The following is a 12,644-nucleotide window of genomic DNA, read 5'->3' on the forward strand; positions in this document are numbered from 1 at the left end:
AATATTTTGAGCAATGGTAACTTTGCTGGAGTAAGTGCAAGTCTTGCAAAAAGACTCCTTGGGGGAATAACTGATACTGATCAGGGTTCTTGGCCTTCCCCAATCAAGTGAAATTGACCAGAGGCCAGACAAGGAATTCAGGCAAGACTTTATTGAAGCCCCTGATGCAGTGGAATTTGGGGGAGCCAAAGTGAGTAACAGGTTCCTTTGCTTGTTCCCAGAGCAGGGCACAAGCTTGTTCCTTAAATGGGGTGAGGGTAGGGGTATGTCTGGGCTTCCCTGGTGGCTCAGTGGTAAAGAATCTGCCTGCAAATACAGGAGACAAGAGTTCGCTCCCTGGTCCGGGAAGATCCTCTAGAGAAGGAAATGGCAACCCAATTCAGTATTCTTGCCTGGGAAATCCCACGGACAGGGGAGCCTGGCGGGCTGCAGTCCACAGGCTGGCAAAGAGTCCTACATGACTGAGAGACTGAACAACAGCATCGGCACCGGGTGTGTCCACAGGTCAGGGGGAGGGGTGGCTTGGGTGCTCTCCCACCGCTTTGTGGTGCTGGGTGCAGGGGGCATGCACAGTACCCTCCCTTTGCTCCCAGTGCTCAGTTTTTGCTCCTGGCTCTTCAGAAATGGCAGTTGGATTTTGTCTTTTTGAACCTTTTGGTCCAGGATTCGCCCCAGCTTCTCATGCATGTTGGTATTTAGTCCCGTATCATTTCTTTGCCCTTTGTAGCTCGAGGAGGCGTGTGTTCAGCTGCACACATTTGCAGCACTGCAGCAAAGGGCCCCAGACCTGTCTCATAACCACTACCATTCGCATTCCTTTAGAGGAGATGGCATTTTTCTTACCATGGGAGTTTTTTCTGCTTTAAGCAGATCATGTTCTACACATCACGATGCTTACATTTTCTCCTGCCTTGTTAAGGAAAAATATTCAATATCAATTCAGCACATGTTTACCCAAGCCTGGCTTCTTGTCCAGTTCTATTAGGTTCTGTGAGAATCAGGACAAAAGTCAACGACTATTTCTGCCCCCAAGGAGTTTACCAGGAATCCTAAGAAGGCTTCCTAAGTAAATCTGAAAATACGAGATTGGCTCAGAAGAAAATTTGTCTTAACAGCCATGACTACAAAGGTTGAAAGGAGATTATTTTCTTGGGTTCAAAGCTTTTATGAAAGACTGGTGTCAGCCTTTAAAGTGAGGTACTGCTTGAGATCCAAAGTTTTTCCAAAGCTCAAATGTAAATGTTTTAAAAGTTCAAATAACTGCTTCTGTTATCCATGAACCTACGATTTTCCTCAAGTCTAATTCTAACTATGTCATTGCCTCTCTAAAAACTTCTGTGGCTACTCATTGCCTGCAGACGAAGTGGGTAAAGGAAACTAACTTTTTTTTTTAGGCTGTGGGATCTTAGTTCCCTGACCAGGGATTGAACCTGCCCCCTGTAGTCTTAACCACTGGACCACTAGGGAAGTCCTAGGAGGTTAATATTTTTTGAGCATTTGTGTCCTAAACAGTGAACTGATTGCCCTCCACAAGTTAGTTTGTTTAATCCTCATAACAATCCTATAAAGTAAGCTCTAGTCTTAGCATTGTACTCCAGCTTCCTGCTTAAATTGTCCTTTCTCATTCCCTAAGTGGTTCCTAATTTCTTTTTCATACTTACATGTTTACTAGTTAATCTTTATTCAAGTTCCACCAGAATTCTTTGGGCGAATTAAGTAAGATATAAATAATTCCACAGTAATTGTGTTGCAGAAAAGAAGCCAGTTCTGACCCCATGTTGGAACTGCTTCTTTGACTTGCTTTTCATTGCTTCTGTTACTATAATCATAGAGAAGGGCCTGCCTCAGAGAATCCTGCCCCTCTGCCTGACTGTTCAACTAAAGTGCCTTTATTCAGAACCCTGTCCACCTGTAGCTGGCAGAAAGGAAGATATTAATACATACTCCTGCCTGAGGCCTGCCATTCTAGGTGACGTTTGCAAGATGAATGGAAACTTTACTTTGCTTCTTCACCCGCCGCCCATCTCTGATCTATAAAAGAACCTGGCATCCAGACCCCTCTAAGATGGTTATTTTGAGGCACCAGCCTGACATCTTCTTGGTCAGCTAACTCTCATATTTAAGTCTCTTCCTTGCTTCAACCCCTTGTCTCTTGAATTCATTGGCCTGTTGTGTGGTGAGCAGAGTGAGTTTGGACTTGCTAACAATAGAAACTGGTGCCAACAAGACGATTTGGGCATGTTGTTCAGTCGATCAGTCGTGTCCGACTCTTTGTGACCTCATGGACTGCAGCACGCCAGGCCTCCCTGTCCTTCACTGTCTCCCTGAGTTTGCTCAAACCCATGCTCATTGAGTCAGTGATGCCATCCAACCATCTCATCCTCTGTCGTCCCCTTCTCCTCCTGCCTTCAATCTTTCCCAGCATCAAGGTGTTTTCCAATGAGTCAAGTCTTCACATCAAGTGGCCAAAGTATTGGAGTTTCAGCTTCAGCATCAGTCCTTCCAATGAATAACCTAAATGAAAAATAGCATATGCTTCACCTGACTTCATTTGCTAACAAACAGCAATAGCTTAGCTCTGTGTGCAGGCATGGCTGCCCTCAAGACAGAGTCGTTGGCCTTCAGTCTGAATAAGACTATAGCCTTCCTCCTTTATTTTTATAAAAGATCATAAAATCTGTCATCTTCTCATATCTAAAACTTTTCGATCTCCAATAAACCACCTCAAGTCTGCATTTTGTGAACTCAAGTCATGAACAGGCTGCTAGCCACAGCATGCCCACAGTTTAATAAAGGAAACAAGAAACATATTAAGGGCAGTGCCATCCATCTGTCTCTCTTGCTTCTCAAATTTTATTTCCGTATCAAACTTGATCCCAGAAAGCGACGGTTGTTGTTTAGTCACTCAGTTGTATTATTGCTGGCCAAAATCTTGGCTTTCTCTGCCCACTGAAGCCAAATAAAAAAATATGGAGACAGAGTTTGGAGGAAATAGAAAGGTGGCTTTTATTCTCAGCTGGCAGAGAGTGGAACACAGATGGTTCACGCCTCAAGAACTGTGTGCCCAGCTCCATAAGAAATCTCGGGGCTCATATAAGCAAGGGCTGGCTGTCAGGAGTTGGATGAAGAAGAAAGGTGATGAGATCCTGATTTCTTCCCCTTGTGCTGTTTCAAAGATAGTCATAAACATTCATCAGTCAACAGTTCAAGTTGCTAATGAAAACATGCGTTTGCAGGTGACATGCCCCCCATTTGGAAAGCTCAGCAGTGGCCACAGGACTGGAAAGGTCAGTTTTCATTCCAATTCCAAAAAAAGACAATACCAAAGAATGCTCAAACTACTTCACAATTGCACTCACCACACATACTAGTAAAGTGATGCTCAAAATTCTCCAAGCCAGGCATCAATAGTATGTGAACCGTGAACTTCCAGATGTTCAAGCTGGATTTAGAAAAGGCAGAGGAACCAGAGATCAAATTGCCAATATCCACTGGATCATTGAAAAAGCAAGAGAGTTCCAGAAAAACATCTATTTCTGCTTTATTGACTATGCCAAAGCCTTTGACTGTGTGAATCACAAGAAACTGTGGAAAATTCTTTAAAAGATGGAAATACCAGACCATCTGACCTGCCTCTTGAGAAATCTGTATACAGGTCAAGAAGTAACAGAACCAGACGTGAAACAACAGACTGGTTCCAAATTGGGAAAGGAGTATGTCAAGGCTGTATAATGTCACCCTGCTTATTTAATTTATATGCACAGTATATCATGCAAAATGCCAGGCTGGATAAAGCACAAGATGGAATCAAGATTGCTTGAAAAATATCAATAACCTCAGATATGCAGATGACACCACCCTTACGGCAGAAAGCGAAGAAGAACTAAAGAGCCTCTTGATGAAAGTGAAAGAGGAGAGTGAAAAAGTTGGCTTAAAGCTCAACATTCAGAAAACTAAGATCATGGCATCTGGTCCCATCACTTCATGGCAAATAGATGGGGAAATAGTGGAAACAGTGGTTGATTTTATTTTGGGGGGGCTCCAAAATCATTACAGATGGTGACTGCAGCCGTGAAATTAAAAGACGCTTGCTCCTTGGAAGAAGTGTGATGACCAACCTAGACAGCATATTAAAAAGCAGAGACATTACTTTGCTAACAAAGGTCCATCTAGTCAAAGCTATGGTTTTTCCAGTGATCATGTATGGATGTGAGAGTTGGACTATAAAGAAAGCTGAACGCCAAAGAATTGATGCTTCTGAATTGTGGAGTTGGAGAAGACTCTTGAGAGTCCCTTGGACTGCAAGGAGACCCAACCAGTCCATCCAGAGATCAGTCCTGAATATTCTTTGGAAGGACTGATGCTGAAGCTGAAACTCCAATACTTTGGCCACCTAATGCAAAGAACTGACTCATTTGAAAAGACCCTGATGCTGAGAAAGACTGAAGGCGGGAGGAGAAGGGGATGACAGAGGATGAGATGGTTGGATGGCATCACCGACTCAATGGACATGAGTTTGAGTAAACTCCAGGAGTTGGTGATGGACAGGGAGGCCTGGCGTGCTGCAGCCCATGGGGTCGCAAAGAGTCGAACGCGACTGAGCAACTGAACTGAACTGCCCCCCATGGGTCTCTCCCAGATAAGCCTGGCCTGAAAGTGGGGGCGGGAGGCCTGAGCCTCAGTGTCCCCTTGTGTAAAATAGGGGACCAGGTACCCCCTCAAGGCTGTTAGTGAGCACCTGCTGTGTGCCAGGCAGACCTCTCTAGCACTCAGGACCCAGCAGGGTACAAGAGATGACCTGGCCTGGAGGAGTGGCCGGTGGGTGCTGGTCGCCAGGATCCCCCACCCTCCACAGTCTGGTAAAGGAGCAGTTACTGACTGGCATCAGTAATTGAGTCTGGCAATTGGCTGGCTCTGTGGCCTTCTTTCTGATATGTAACTACAAGGGGAAGGGTGTTGTAAGTGTAAACACCAGATAGGGGATATATTTAGCATAGAGTCAAAGGAAAAAATGTGAATTGTAGTTCCTGCAGAGTTAGGGGGCAGAAAACCAAACTAACAGACATGCAAGTTTTACACATTTTACAGTTAAAGTAAAAACTAGGAAAATTCAGGCCTGCTCGCTGTTCTCTTTATCTTCTTTGTTCTCAGGAAAGGGAAAGAGAAAAACTCATTCCTCTTTTTTCCTTTTCACTACAGAGTGTCCGACTCTTTGCAACCCCATGGACTGTAGCCCTCTAGGCTCCTCTATCCATGGGATTTCCCAGGCAAGAGTACTGGAGTGGGTTGCCATTTCCTACTCCAAGGGATCTTCCTTACCAGGAATCAAACCTGTATCTCCTGCATTGGCAGGTGGATTCTGAACCACCAGGGAAACCCAGAGAGCAACATCCCTGAGCTAATGTATAAGTTCCTTGCTTTCAGCAAAGACATAGCCCTGTGAACAACATCTTCCTGTCTTCTGAAAATTACAATTGAAGACATTGTCAGTCACATGGAGAAGGAAATGGCAACCCACTCTAGTATTCTTACCTGGAGAAAATTCCATGGACAGAGGAGCCTGGCAGGCTACAGTCATGGGATCGCGGAGTTGGACACAACTGAGCGACTCTCACTCACTCACTCAGTCACATGACCCATTCTTTTCTTTATGAGGATCCGTGTAATACATTTTTCTTAAAATTTAGTGCCATAAACGTTTGCCTCTTCAAATGCATATGTTTCTTTTTTATCATGCAGATGAGTCCCATCACTTTCCCTTTCAGCCTTCCTAACACGGGGCTCAGAGGCAATTCCTGTTTCACTGTCTTATCTCAGCTTCCTGTGACCTTGGCCTGGATCTTTCCCTAAATACTGATCTCCTTTTCATACCTCCAGCTTTTCTATTTTATTTTGTCTTAATTTAAAAAACGACCCCAGGGAGAATTAAGTAAAGAATAAATAAGCACAGCATAGTCATTTGGGCATATATGAGCAACCTCAAGTTCCTAATTTTCAAAATACCTATGTGAGGGGGTTTCCCTGGTGGCTCAGTGGTAAAGAATCCACCTGCCAATGCAGGAGACTCGGGTTTGATCCTTGATCTGGGACGATCCCACTTGCCGCAGAGCGACTAAGCCCATGCGCCACAACTACTGAGCCTGTGCTCCGGAGCTGAGGAGCCGAACCTGCTGAGCCCACGTGCCGTGGCTACTGAAGCCTGTGTGCCGTAGAGCCCATTCTCCACAATAAGAGAAGCCACCGCAATGAGAGCCTGTGCACCGCAACTAGAGAGTAGCCCGTTTTCTAGAGAAAAGCTCTCTCAGCAATGCACAGCCGTTTAAAAAAACACAAAAACAATACCGTTTGAGAATGAGCCATTTCACAGAACACAAATTCTTAAGTGAGGCGCAGGAAGAAAAGTGGTAATAAAGACAAGAGTTGTAGAGTCCTGCCTCTTTAGAACTCTAGAAAAAGGGGATAGGTCAGATCAGTGAGGCAACCCATATAAGTAGTTGCCAAGTGTAACTGCATTCAGTTGGTCCATGAACCCACAGGGCCAGACACTGGGGTGTGTAACCCACTTGTGCCCTTGTGCGTTCAGAGCAAGGACGCCCCATGACCTGAAACAGCCTATGGTCTAGTGAGACAGACCAACCAGAGCGCAAATTACAGATGACACGCTTTTACAAACGTAAGAACGGGCAAGGAGTGTTAAGAAAGAGCATAAGAAGACCTCCAAAGATGAAGAAATAGCAAAAGTTTCCCAGAAGTGGGTGATGCCTGAGCCAGGACTTGAAACACTCAAGGAGTTAGCCAGGCCAAGGGGGGAAGAGGTGATGGCTGTTTCGGGTGGAAATGCCATGTGTTAGAGGCACAGGAGCCTCTAAGCACACAGATCATTCTGGGCCCCCAAGGAGTGGGGCTTGGCAAGAGAATAGGATGAGAGCACCCGTCGTACAGGGTCTCCTAGGAGACTTGTAAGATTTACATGACATAGGAATCTTACAGGGGTCTGGTTTACTGTGCTCAAAAAAATCTGAATTTTTGCACTGAAACATCTGGAAGCCTTTGAAAGACCTTAAGAACTGATATGGTCAGATTTACATTTTTAGAAATCTGATCTGCATTTAGAAAAATCCCCCTGGGGACTGCAGAGAATGGCGGGCAGACTATAGGGTTAGAAGCCAGTGGCCATGCTGGCCATCCAGGTGAGGAGAATAAGGACCCGGCAGCCTGTAAAGGTGGAGACACGTGGTGATGGGCCAGCATCTCTGGGGTCACCTCTCATGCTGAAGACAATTTACAGATCAGACAAAATAGAGAAAGCATTTGTCTACAGACATCAAATGGCCAATGAGCTAGTGAGGAATTGTTGCACAAGATCCGGGGTGGAAACAGGTCAGGACGGGTGAGTCCAGTGTTAACAAGGCAACATGGTAGCCATGACCCAGCAGTGCTTCTGACAGCAGAGGCAGTGACCCTAAACCTGGGGTTCATGAGCAGGTGGCTCAGGGGTCCATGAACCTGGTTAAGAAGAAAATTTCGACTTTCTTTTCACTCACCTCTAAATGAGACTTGGATTTTCCTTCTACTGTGAGTCTGGGCCACAAGCCTCACGAACGTTTATATTCCTGCAATTTTGTCACCAACAGAAATCAGCTATTTTCACACTATATTTATAGCTGTATCTCACAATGTCATTTACATTCATCACTATTTCTAAATTGCAGTCACTTTTAGACCCACTGCTTGAATTTGCTGTTTAATGCTTTAATAAAGAAATCCATGTATGACTATCAAAAGGTTTTTTAAATGTTTTAATAACTCTATTCAATGTAGTGGGATTCCTTTGTAATGTCATATATTTTAATTTTTCCCCCTTTGATTTCTTTTTTTATATTTTGTTCTCTACATATTTCAGGTTTTTAAAAATATTGTTTTGAGAAGGTGTCCACAGTTTCATCAAATTGTAAAGGGGATAGAAAAGGTTAAGCAGCCCTGGCCTGGTGGAACCAGGGGGAAATAATTGGGCCTGTGAAGGCTGAGAGTTCTGGTTAACCACCCTGGGCTCAGAATCAGGCTCTAGAAGCACAGGTGAATTAGGACACCAGCGCCTGACACAGAGACCTTAGCAGCTTGGAATCCAGTAGATGGTCCTGAAAATTTCAAAATTGTAAATTAGATTAAAGCAATCCAGGCACCTGACTGCACTAAAATAGTCTCTGAGGAAAGAGAACATTCTAGGCCTTAAATAATTTCTATGCATGTGTGTGTCACTAAATCATGTCTGACTCTTTGCAGTTGTGTGAGTTCTAGCCTGCCAGAGCCCTTTGTCCATGGGATTTTCCTGGCAAGAATACTGGAGTGGGTTGGCATTTCCTTCTCCTGGGATATTCCTGATCCAGGGATCAAACCTGTATCTCCTGCATTGGCAGGCAGATTCTTTACCACTCTGCCACCAGGGAAGCTGATTTCTATGCATGATTTTTATTTAGAAATATTTATGGATTTATTTGGCTGTGTTAGGTCTTACATGTGGCATGCAGGATCTTTCATTATAGCCTACAAACTCTTATCTGTTCCCTGACCAGGGACTGAACCCAGGCCCCTTCTATTGGAAGCATGAAGTCTTAGCCACTGGACCACCAGGGAAGTCCCTATGCATAATCTGTCAAATACAGTATGTAGCAGAGAGATAACTGGGCATGTGAGGATGAAACCAATAGAGGAACAGGTAACAGGTAACAGATTCACATCCTCCAGATGGTGGAATTAATAGACTGGAAGCCAACCATCCTCATGAGGATAAAACAAGATGAATGCAAACCTTCCAGGGAGGATCTAGAAGGAATAGAGAGTAATGTTGGAGATTTGAAAAAGAACATTAGCTAAGAGCAAGTCTAAGGCAGGAGGATGAGCACTTAGATTGGAAGTGGGTGGAACTAGAGTGGAAAAAAAAGGCTAGCTACCCATCTGATCTGGGTAACTGTGAAAACAATGCTGTTCATTGATACAGGACGGATAACATTGAACAGATTTGTAAGGTGGAAGTGAGTAAAGAAAGTGATGATGCCGTGAACATCATGAGCTTGATGATTTCATGGGATATGAAAGGGGAAGATGCTATAGGAGCCTAAGTGTCTGGGATGTATTCAGGAAAGAGATCTGGTCTGGAGTGGGATATGGAATTCATCAGCACTCAGGTGAGGCTGACGTTCTGGGATGGATGAGCTAACCATGAGACAAGGGTAGAGAATAGGGATTCTGGCTGTAAGTGATAAAAGTCACCCTGAATTAGCTTTAGGAAAAATGAGATTTGCTGGCTCCTACAACTGAAAACGGCAGCTGGCTTCCAATGACCAGCAAGGTCCACGGATTCCAACACTACTTTGAGAGGTGTGCGCATATGTGTGTTTCCCTCTGACTTCTAAGACTGTCAGATTCCAACTGTGTGTGTGTTTCTTGCTTGCCTGTCCTTTCCCATTAGTCTGTACATTTGTTTCAGTCCTAAAATCATACTGATAAAATCAGTATCAAAATGATAAAATCATCTGAATAGCTTTTAGTTTTTAAGTTTAGTTATTTAAATTACTAAAATATGTATGTCTGGTAAATAGTTTGAAAAGAAAAGCTGAGAGAAGAAAATGAAAATTACCTAAAATCCCACCAACCTAAAATAATAACACCAAGAAAATATTTGTGCATATGCTTCCCTTTCTATGTTAGAGTTAAATGATTGAGTAAAATGACCAAATGCATAGAAAACAGGCCATAATAAGGAAAGGAATTGTTTAGCTTAAATAATGAACACACACACGAGGTATATATATATATATATATCCCTAAAATAAATAATTTTTAGAGTAATGCTAAATAGTAGTTCATTCTTTAAAAGGACCAGAGAATAATAAAATTATATTTTAAAAGAAATGTTCTCTGAACATGAAGAAGTCTCTGAATTACAAAGATTAAAAGTATAAACTGGAGACTATTATGGACCAAAGGTTTGTGTCTCCCTCACCCCACCAGCAAAATTCATGTGTGGAAGCTCCTTGGTATTTGGAGATGGAGTCTTTTTGTAAAAATATTTGTTTATTTATTTAGCTGTGTCAGGCCTTGGTTATGGCACGTGAAATCCTTCGTTGCAGCCCACAGACTCTCTAGTTGTGGTGTGTGGGCTTAGTTGCTCTGTGGTATGTGGGATCTTAGTTCCTTGACCATGGGTCAGATCTGAAGTCTCCTGCATTGCAAAGCAGATTCTTAACCACTGGACCACCAGGGAAGTCCCCTGGAGATGGGGTCTTTGGGGAGGTAATTAGGTATAGTTGAGGTCATGAGGATGGAGCGCCTATGATGGGATTAGTGCGATTACAAGAAGAGGAGGAGACCAAAGCCATACTTCTCTCCACCATGTAAGGACAGAGCAAGGAGGCAGCAATGTACAAGTCAGGAAGAGGGCTCTCATCAGAACCCATCCACACTGGCACCCTGACCCAAGTCTTCCAGCCTCTAGAACTATGGGAAGTAAATGTTGTTTAAGTCGCCCAGTCCGTGGTATTTTGCTTTACTGCCCCAAGCTTAAGACAGCAAAGAAGGGATTCATGAAATGTCCATCCCTGGGGGCCTCTAAGAAAGGCATAAGACTGTCCCCTCTCACCCAGGAAGGGCCTCACTGCTTGTGACTCAGAGCCAAGCATGGTGGCTTAGAAGCTGCTCCATTTAGTGAATGAACCAGAACCTCTGGGGATCTGGACATGATGATCAATGACAAGATATCAGTTTGCATGTTGTAATTCAAGGCATAAACTAGATCTGATGACCCAATTTGATCCTGGTTTTTAAGGGGCAAATTAGTTTTGTGGGATAAAAATTCAGGAGGAAATGGTTAGGAAACAAACTGAAAAGAGAAGGAAGGAATTAAGCAAGTTTGTTTGTTTTTTTTAATGACTGTTAAAAGAAGAAAATTTTCTAATATTATGACCCCAGGAGGAAAACAATGGAGTCTGGTAAAAATCAAACTGCTTTTCTAAAGCATGAGGTAGCATGCTTGGAACATATATAGACCAGAGTCAGGAGAGTAACATAAGCCCAACCTAGGTCTTTTATGAAGAGGAAAGAGACCTATATTGTGTCCTGAAGAAATGGCCTTTTCTCATCAAGTTAACTGGAGTGGTCCAGAAGGTCACAGAAGCTATGGTCTTGGAGATGCCAATGAATAGATGTTTTTCTGCCCTGAAAGGTATAAATATTTGTTCACCTAACACTTACAAAAGACCAGACCAGAAAATATGAGTTGCCTTCCAGTTTTCCATCTGCCTGCAGCCCAACAGTCCTCTGCAGGTTTCGTGTCCCATACATACCTCTTTCAGAAAATCAATATAATTCCTTACATCTGAAGGTGCCTTTTGGTTGTCAAAAATGATCCTGGGCAGAGAGTTGGAGGCAAGATGGCAAGGTAGGAGGACCCTGAACTCACATCTTCTCACGAGCACACCAAAATTACAATTAAGTGCTGAACAACCATCAATTAAAAAGAAAAGTCTGGAATCTACAAAAAAAAAAAAAAAAAAGATATTCTACATCCAAAGGTGTACAGAAGAAATCACAAGATGGTAGGAGGTATGCACTAGCAATATAATCAAATCCATACCACCTGGATGGGCCATCAAGCTAGAAGCATTAGCATGGAATTTGCAGTTAGAAAACTAAGCTCAAGCCCTACATACGCACTATTATTAACTCAGGAATATTGGAGAAATGACTTCCTTATCTGTAAAATAGGGATAACAAAATAACACCATAACAAGGTTGTTGTAAGGAAAAAGTAAGATGAAGTACGGAAGGGGTTTTGAGAATTCCAAAATATTTTGCACATAGAAATGGTTAATCAATTATTGCTTTCTTTTTAAAAGTTTTATTTTATTTATTTATTTTTGGCTGTGCTGGGTCTTTGTCGCTGCTCTGACTTTTCTCTAGTTGTGGCAAGTGGGGGCTACTCTTCGTTGCCGTGCACAGACTTCTCATTGTGCTGGCTTCTCTTGTTTCGGAGCATGGGCTCTAGAGTGCGTGGCTTCGGTAGTTGGGACACACGGGCTCAGTAGTTGAGGCTCCCAGGCTCTGGAGCACAGGCTCAACAGTTGCGGCACACAGGCTTAGTTGCTCTGAGACACGTGGGATCTTCTTGGACCAGGGGTTGAATCCATGTCTCCTGGGTTGGCAGGCGGATTTGTAACCTCTGAGCCACAAGGGAAGCCCTGCCTTCTTCCTGTACATTGTCACAGGTGTCACTGTCCCATCGGAAGATATATCATGGCTTTTCCATAATCATCAGGAGGAGGTTTGGCCAAGACTGGAACCCAGCCCTTCGGACTCAGAAGTTCAGTTGTCTTTTCCCGATTGATCCCATGCTGCTTGTCCACTGGGTTTATGCTCTGGCCTCCTGCTCTTCAGGCAGCTCACACACAGGCTATGCTTCCCAGCTGCCCCGTGGAAAACCTGTGTTGAATAGTGAGGTCACTTAGTGTGTAGGAGCTCTTTTCCAGTTCTCACTCTGGTTGAATATCTCCCTCCAAGTCAGGGTCTCTTTGTGGGTGAAGGATTTTTAGAATCTTTAAGACTTTGGGATATTCGTGTGTGTGCAGGTATATTTCTGTGTTGAACAG

The sequence above is a fragment of the Bison bison genome, unplaced genomic scaffold (genome assembly GCF_000754665.1).
Source record: "Bison bison bison isolate TAMUID 2011002044 unplaced genomic scaffold, Bison_UMD1.0 scf7180017864236, whole genome shotgun sequence".
Classification (NCBI taxonomy): domain Eukaryota; kingdom Metazoa; phylum Chordata; class Mammalia; order Artiodactyla; family Bovidae; genus Bison; species Bison bison.